This window comes from Hylobates moloch, unplaced genomic scaffold (assembly GCF_009828535.3).
Source record: "Hylobates moloch isolate HMO894 unplaced genomic scaffold, HMol_V3 SCAFFOLD_20, whole genome shotgun sequence".
In the NCBI taxonomy this organism is placed as follows: Eukaryota; Metazoa; Chordata; class Mammalia; order Primates; family Hylobatidae; genus Hylobates; species Hylobates moloch.
In genome coordinates, this window is record NW_026652295.1 from 6,555,265 (window position 1) to 6,562,047 (window position 6,783).

The following is a 6,783-nucleotide window of genomic DNA, read 5'->3' on the forward strand; positions in this document are numbered from 1 at the left end:
CTTCTGCATCTTTCAGTTCCTTGAACTCGCTCTCGGCCATCTGGGCCAGTGTCAGGGCACAGACTGAGGCTCTGACCTTGAACTGCTCCACGAAGGCTCAGTAGCCCTTTCCTCCTTTTCACCATCCCCCTCTGCCATCCCTGGAAACCCGGACAGCCATGGCAACCTGAGCATGAATAAAAGAGAAACTACCCTCACCCCAAGCCCTATTAATACTTAATGCCAACATCTGAATGCAAATTGACTTCACTTTTGTTTTATTCCCTTTCCTCCGTGCCCCTCTCTGATATAGAATGCCTTTCATGGAAGGCAGCAGCCGTCCTTCTGTTTGCTAGAAATAGGGAGTCAAGGTGGAGGTTCCTAGCACGGAGGAGAGAAGCACAAACACAGGACTGCACATGGCTGGGGCAAACCCGGAAGTTCCAAACCGTATGTTTTAGAATCTTTCCAAATGAGAGTGCATCTCAGGGGCATTTCTTCTCTGTAGAGGTCACAGTGACTTGCTCAACCTGTGGGAGGAATTTTGCAAACAAGGATAGAATATTAGTAGCCTGGAAGCTGTGAAAAATAATCTCCTTCTAAACCTGTAAATCCTCTCTTTTTCTACAGCTAAGAAAAGGCAGATGGTTCAGCAGACAGCTTTGTTCCCATCCTGCACAGTCTCTGAACCTGGCGCTTTTCTGGTCTGTGTGGCAAGACTAAGGCACAGAGGGTTTTAAAGGGGGTTCGGGGTATTAAGTTTTAAAAAGAGAGCAAGAAAGGCAAATGTTGATATAAAAATATTTAATTGTTTGGGATGGCAAAGAATCAGGTAGGTGCTTGAGGAATAAGAAAATTGTTAACACTGTGTCTGTAGGGTATACGGTAAAAATAAAAGAAAGAAAATTGAACACATCTGGGGTATTTATTAATGAGTTACTTATATTTCTGGTAAAAATGTGAGGCTAGTGTAGAGTTCATTCACTATAAAGGTGTCTTAAATAGGGGTACTGGCCAGTGGCTCTATTTTTGCAGAGAGGAGTGTGATGACAAAGAAGGGGTCTTGAGCAAATGTCTACTTGCTGTTGGATGCATTTCATTTTCAGCCTGTGTTTTTAAACACACACACACACACGAACACATACACACACACACGCACACATACACACACATACATACATGCACACACATACACATGCACATACACACATGCACACACACACACACACATGCACATATACACATACACATACACACAGACAAATATACCCATACACACACATACGCAGGAGCTGTGAGAGTCGATCCCCTCTCATGTGAGAGGTGTGAGTACCAACGACACAAGGAACTAGGGCCAGAGAATACGTCTGCTAACATAGTGTTTCCTAAACCCTCATGAACCCTCTGCGAGGACAAAGATGTCATAATTCTTTGGGAATTGTTTTCTAGATTGATGGGGGACAAATATAGTTCAGAGCAGAGATAAAAAGACACAACAGGCTAAATGGCACACCAAGCTCACACAACAAGTCAGGGGTGCAGCCGTGGAGAGAACCACAGTCCCTGAGGACTCCTGGCTCACAGAGGACAACTGCTCTGGCTCGGGTATCAAGATATGCTCACCCTCGATGACGATGGGAGTTCATAAGGAGGTGGTGACGACACATTACTCTCCAACTGTTCATCAGAACACTTCAACAGCAACATCAGCTAGGAGAAGAAAACACAGCAAAGAGGGATAAAGCAGGGAGAAGAAAAAATTAGGGCAGAGTTGCACAAATTATTCTGAAATTGCTGGATGTAGAAATTAATTCTTAAAATCCAGACTAGAAAGTATAATCAGTAACAAAGGCTACTTAGGCAAACAGAAACATGGGAAGTGAGAAAAACAGAGAATAAAACCCAAAACACCTTGACTATAACCATAACAGAAATGTTTTCGTTTTTCCTTTCTTTTTTTTTTTTTTTTTTTTTTTCTGAGATGAAGTTTTACTCTGTTGCCCAGGCTGGAGTGCAGTGGCACAATCTTGGCTCACTGCAACCTCCCCATCCCAGGTTTAAACTATTCTCCTGCCTCAGCCTCCCACGTAGCTGGGACTACAGGCATGCACCACCAAGCCCAGTTAATTTTTGTTTTTTTAGTGGAGATAGGGTTTCACCATGGTGGCTGGGCTGGTCTCGAACTCCTGAACTCAAGTGATCCTCCCGCCTCGGCCTTCTGAAGTACTAGGATTACAGGCATGAGCCACCGCGCCCGGCCCATAATAGAAATATTTTTTTTTTGTTGACATGTGCAAAATAAGGGTATTCAGTGGAAACTAAATGAAGCCTGAAAGAGGAAGATTCACCCTTGTTTCAATGGGTAATGCTTCCTTCCACTGGGCCTTCATTCTACAGCCCCTACAGTGGTACCTGACTCAAGCTTTGAGAACCATGGAAACAAACAGCAAATGTTAACTTTATAAGGGCTTGTTTCCTCTACTGTTTGAGTGAATCACACTGGGTCACTAGATACTATAATATTTGGAATGTTACATTATCAAAGCCTTGTATCTCTTCCATAGGACTGCCAGAAGAATTCATGAAATTGGATGGATTCATAAGAGGGAATTTTAAGTTTCTCATGTGAAAACAGTGTGAGAAATACAAGATGATAATCATAAAAATAACTGTGGCTAGGATGGAAAAGGTGGGGATTGTATGCAATTTGAAAAAGCCTGCTCGAGGTTATATTTATGTCAGGGATACTGGAAGTACTGTTTTGAGGATAAAACTATAAAAAGTACAGTTCAGCTGGATGCAGTAGATCATGACTGTAATCCCAATACTTTGAGAGACTAAGGCGGAAGGATGACTTGGGCCCAGGAGTTCAAGACCAACCTGGGCAACACAGCAAGACCCTATCTCCACAAAAAATTTAAATTACCTGAGTGTGGTGATGCACACCTGTAGTCCCAAGTACTCAAGAGGCTGCAGTGGGGCCTCACTTGAGCCCAGGAGGTGAAGGCTGCAGTGAACTATGATCACACTGCTTCACTCCAGCCTGGGCAACAGAGCGAGACCCTATCTCAAGAAAAAAAAAAAATAAGTAAATAAAAATAAAGAGCAAAATTTGACTGGTTCTTTTTGGCTGACAGAGAGGAGGCCCAGAATATATTGGGATTCTTAACAGGAGGACAAGCCACTGTATCAGAGGTATACCAGAATCTGGAGGGGAAGGGGAGGGTGGATGACAAAGGACATATGAATTTTCTATCTGCAAACCTCATATGCATGTTTTAAAAGGTAAAAAAGCAAACAAGCAACTCCACCAACTGCAGCTACTCAGGCTATAGTCAGGACCCACAGTGTGGGCATCCCCATGGATGTGAGTGTGAGTGAATCACACTGGGTCACTAGATACTATAATATTTGGAATGTTACATTATCAAAGCCTTGCATCTCCTCCACAGGACTGCCAGAAGCCCCATGGAGCTTGTTAGAAAGGGGGACATTCAGGCCCACCCAGACCTACAGAATCAGAATCCGCATTTTGTCAAGATCCCCAGGAGATTCCCATGCACATGCATGTTTAAGAAACTTGGTTGGGTGCAGTGGCTCACACTTGTAATCCCACCACTTTGGGAGGCTGAGACGGGCAGATCTCGTGAGCCCAGAAGTTTGAGACCAGCCTAGGCAACTTAGCGAAATCCCATCTCTTTAAAAAACTAGCCAGGCTTCGTGGTGCGTGCCTGTAGTCACAGCTACTTGGGAGGCTGAGGTGGGAGGATCACCTGAGCCTGGGAGGTGGAGGCTGCAGTGAGCCATGATTGCACCACTTCATTCCAGCCTGGGCCACAGAGCGAGACCCTGTCTCTAAAAAAAAAAAAAAAAAAAAAAAAATTTGAGAAACTTTAAAGACCCTTTGCAATAAATTCACCCCACACCTACCACAGTGTATTGGAAAAGGAGCTTCATATCCAATGAAAATATTGGAAGCTGGGGTAATAGTTGACAACAGCCGAGTGGCTTTTCCCAGGACAGTTTCTTTCAGTAAGATGTCTTTCCTACATTTTTATACTGTGCACAGTCCTAAGTATTCTAACCACTTTGCACTAATTTGGGGATACATTATATCAGAAGTTTACTCTATTGGGGCTGGGTGCAGTGGCTCATACCTATAATCCCAGCACTTTGGGAGGCCAAGGCAAGAGGATTACTTGAGGTTGGAGTTCAAGACCAGTCTGGGCAACACAGTGAAACTCTGTCTCTCAAAAAAAAAAAAAAAAATTAAATCTGAAAAAAAAAAAAAAAGAAGTTTGCTGTTTTCCTCTTAAATTATGGGATTTGACATTTAGCCCTTTTTTTATGAACATATATGCCTTGAATCTCTTCCTATATAGTACACACGTACACCTACTGACATATGTATAATCAGTAGGTTTGCTTTTGTCATTTGTCATCGTATGCCCCCATTTTGCAGGTGTTGACAGGGTCCACCTGAGAATCAATAATCATAAATCATAAATGACCCATTCTGGCTGCTTTGCTGGACAGATTCCCTTCTGTGGCCCTTTCTAATTCTCCACCACTATAAATAGAGGTATTATGAATATTATCGTGCAAGTTACTGATTTTCCCCTTTTCAGGTTATTTCCTGGTGGAATATCCCCAAAGAGATAAAGCACAGTTCCTGACTTGAGGAATCTTTCCTGGGCATGTGGAAGTTGGCACCCTGCAGGGCCACACACTTGGGCAAGTGCTGGACACACCCCCTGCCCCTCCAGGCACACTGTCTATCCTGCTCCAGCCCCAGGCCCTGCCTGGCCTTTAAGAACTCTATCAAAGGGCTCATTTTCCTTCTGGCTCCCCTTAGGGCTGACTAGAATGAGGCTCTATGAGGAGAAGGGAGAATGAGTGGAGAGGAGGACTCCTTCCTACCAGGCTGCAGGTTGGCACAGGATCTGCTCCTTACCAATGCTTCCATCAGGAGGCTTCCCTGCACTCGAGGGACCCTTTCTTCTTGCCCCTTCAGGCTTCAGCTGGCCACGGTTTCCCCAGTGCTAGCCAGTTGGTTTTCCATAAACCTGCCCCCATCTTTGTAAAGAGATTCTGAGGTTCTCCTGAATGGTCTATTTAGACCATACCTTCTTCTTGCCACCTGGAGCCTGCATGGGGCAACAGCATGCCTTGGGACTATGAAGAGAGACTCTGTTATTATTATTTATTTCAAGAGATGGGGTCTCCCTATGTTGCCCAGGCTGGTCTCAAATTCCTGGCCTCAAGTGATCCTCCAGCCTCAGCCTCCAGAGTAACTGGGATTACTGGCATGAGCCACCAGGCCTCGCTAAGGAACTCTGACCAACAGGGATGGAGCTGTGGCAGTCTTGCCAGGAGAAATATCTGCTAAGCTGGAAGCTAAAAGGCAGGACAAGTTAGCCTGCCTGGGGCTAGGGTAGGCAGAAATGTCGGGATCAAAACTGGGAGAGTGAGAAGGAAAGCCTGCTAGAGGCTCAGGATGGAAAGACACATGGCTGGAGAGAAACAAGAGTGGTCATCTCAGATGCTACCGCAAATGCGGGCACGTGCACAGGGGAGTTACACGGAACTACTAAAAGTTATGCTCACCAGACTTTTTTTCTTCTTTTTCTTTTTTTTTTTTTTTTTTGAGATGGAGTCTCGCCGTTACCCAAGCTGGAGTGCAGTGACACGATCTTGGCTCACTGCAACCTCTGCCTCCCAGGTTTGAGTGATTCTCGTGCCTCAGCCTCCTGTTATAGGCATGCACTACCACACCCAGCTAATTCTTGTATTTTTAGTATAGATAGGGTTTCACCATTTTGGCCAGGCTGGTCTTGAACTCCTGGCTTCAAATGATCCGTCATTTGAGCCACCACACCGGGTCCACCAGACTTTTTTTTTTTTTTTTTTTGAGACAGAGTCTTGCTGGGTCGCCCAGGCTGGCATGCAGTAGCGCGATCTCTGCTCACTGCAAGCTCCACCTCCTGGGTTCACGCCATTCTCCTGCCTCAGCCTCCCAAGTAGCTGGGACTACAGGTGCCGGACACCACGCCCCGCTAATTTTTTACATTTTTAGTAGAGACGGGGTTTCACTGTGTTAGCCAGGATGGTCTCGATCTCCTGACCTCATGATCCGCCCTTCTCAGCCACCCAAAGTGCTGGGATTACAGGCGTGAGCCACCGCGCCCGGCCCACTAGACTTTTTTTAATGGTTGAAAACAAAGTTTTCAAACAAAAATGATGAGAGCTTGGCCTTCCGTATACTAAAACTGACTATGAAAGCCATTGTAAAGTCTATGGAATTGGCACAGAAACAGACAAATAGATTAATAAAAAAGAATAGAGAGCCTAGAAGTAGATTCAACAATCTATGGAAATTTAACTATATCATAAAGGAAGCACATCAACCCAATGGGGGACAAAAACATTTATTTCATACATAATGTTGGCATGACTCGAAAGCAATTGAAAGGCCCGGCGAGGTGGCTCACGCCTGTAATTCCAGCACTTCAGGAGGCTGAGGCCGGCAGATCATTTGAGGTCAGGAGTTCAAGACCCGTCTGGCCAACACAGCAAAACCCTGTCTCTACTAAAAGTGGAAAAATTAGAGGGGCATGGTGGGTGGGCATGCTTGTAATCCCATCTACTCTGGAGTCTGAGGCAGGAGAATCGCTTGAACCCTGGAGGCAGAGGTTGCAGGAAGCCAAGATTGCACCACTGCACTCTAGCCTGGGCAACAGAGCACGACTCCATCTCAAAAAAAAAAAAAAAAAAAGCCTCTGGAAAAAAAATTAATTAGATGCC

At 45.1% G+C, this 6,783-nt stretch overlaps 1 long non-coding RNA gene across 1 annotated transcript; it reads right to left on the reverse strand.

Moving 5' to 3' along the window:
• Window positions 1–230: 230 nt before the first annotated feature.
• Window positions 231–1,665, reverse strand: LOC131382078 (uncharacterized). Its single transcript, XR_009211249.1, has 2 exons — window positions 1,603–1,665; window positions 231–509 (listed from the first exon to the last, which is right to left on the reverse strand). It is a non-coding gene; the product is annotated as an uncharacterized LOC131382078 (long non-coding RNA).
• Window positions 1,666–6,783: the final 5,118 nt, after the last annotated feature.